Source organism: Mus pahari, unplaced genomic scaffold, assembly GCF_900095145.1.
Source record: "Mus pahari unplaced genomic scaffold, PAHARI_EIJ_v1.1 scaffold_9635_1, whole genome shotgun sequence".
In the NCBI taxonomy this organism is placed as follows: domain Eukaryota; kingdom Metazoa; phylum Chordata; class Mammalia; order Rodentia; family Muridae; genus Mus; species Mus pahari.
The window spans coordinates 44,537-46,368 of record NW_018392415.1 but is presented as its reverse complement, the minus strand read 5'-3'; positions in this window follow the sequence as shown (position 1 = coordinate 46,368).

Here is a 1,832-nt window from a genome sequence, read left to right as displayed (position 1 = left end):
CCCTATAGATGGAACAACAATATGAACTAACCAGCACCCCCAGAGTGTGTGTCTCTAGCTGCATATGTAGCAGAAGATGGTCTACTCAGCCACCATTGGAAATAGAGGCTCCTTGGTCTTGCAAATCTTATATGCCCCAGTACAGAGGAACACCAGGGCCAAGAAGGGGGAGTGGGTGGGTAGGGGAGCAGGGAAGGGTATAGGGGACTTTGGGGATAGCATTTGAAATGTAAATGAAGTAAATACCTAATAAAATTTGGAAAAAAGAAAACAAATAAATAAACAAATAAATTAATAAAGACTTGGCAGGATATAAATATGGCTGGTTCTATATTTTAAACCCTATGCACAATTCAAAGATTATTAAAAATAGTCTAGGGGTTTGGAGGGATGGCTCAGAGGTTAAGAGGTCCCTGGAATGGAACCACACACACAAAACAAATAGCTCACAAATGTCTATAACTCCAGTTCTGGAGTTTCCAACACCCTCTTTGGCCTCCACAGACACTGCATGCACAGGTGCACATGCATATATCCAGGCAAAACACTTATGCACATTAACTACAGATAAATAAATTCTTTAAAAGTAAGTAGGTTTAAAGTAAAAGTATCCTAAAAATACAAAACAGAAGTTATTTTGGGTAGAGTGATTTTGACTGATTTTTTTCTCTAATTTTCTACTGACTAAATTTTAAGTAGTAAGCATATATCATTTTTTTTAAAGATTTATTTATTTATTATATGTAAGTACACTGTAGCTGTCTTCAGACTCACCAGAAGAGGGAGTCAGATCTTGTTATGGATGGTTATGAGCCGCCATGTGGTTGCTGGGATTTGAACTCCGGACCTTTGGAAGAGCAGTTGGGTGCTCTTACCCACTGAGCCATCTCACCAGCCCAGCATATATCATTCTTATTATTGAAATTTTTATTTTTATAAAAATATTACATATTTTTATTGACAAAGCAAAATACATATTTTTGTCCATATCTGTGTAATAATTTTATCTCTATTTGCAGATTTAAACTTTATTTGGATGTTTAAACAGAGTGGAAGTGGGGCTGGACCTGAGGTGGTAAGGTCCAGGTTTGGCATTTTTTTGGTCAAGTCTTATGACATCAGAATCACATAACACAGGAACAGAACTCAGAATCCCTAGAAGCGATACAGATGAGATTTTTCAATTAACTTGCTTTCTTAGACCATCCCCTCCTTCTGATCCTTCTGCCACCATTATGAACAAGCAACACACACACACACACACACACACACACACACACACCTCTTAGGATACCAACATGTAATTCACTAGACAAGATTTCCTCTTCCTTCTGGCTTCTGAACTAGTCCATTTCCTAACCCTCCTCACTGGTCTTTCCCAACCTGTGATAAGGCCATGGATCTTACTGTGATAAAATCTTGGAAACCTACCCCACCCCCTCCTTCTACCCTAACCACTACCTTCAGGCTTCTGCTCCAGTGAAGGGAAAACATTCCACACCTCCGTGGGTTTTGCATCTTGTGTGTGTCTACGCTCCAGCCTCGTTCCCAGATAACGGGTCACTGTCAAGGGGAGACTGCCTCCATCTTTGTGAATCCTTTATGTTCACAGTCTGATGCCCCGGCCCGCAGAACACTTTATTCCATGGTCCTTGAGGGGGATCACAAACCTAGAGAGAAATGGGAATAAAGAAAGAGACAAAGACCATGCATGTTTGTCATAGTCTCTTTTACTAAGGGGAGATGCTCAGGTTAAATACAATTTGGAGAGGGGTGATCAAAGGTATACAGTGAGAGAAATAATTGGGAAGAGTTATTTGCAAGTCTAATAC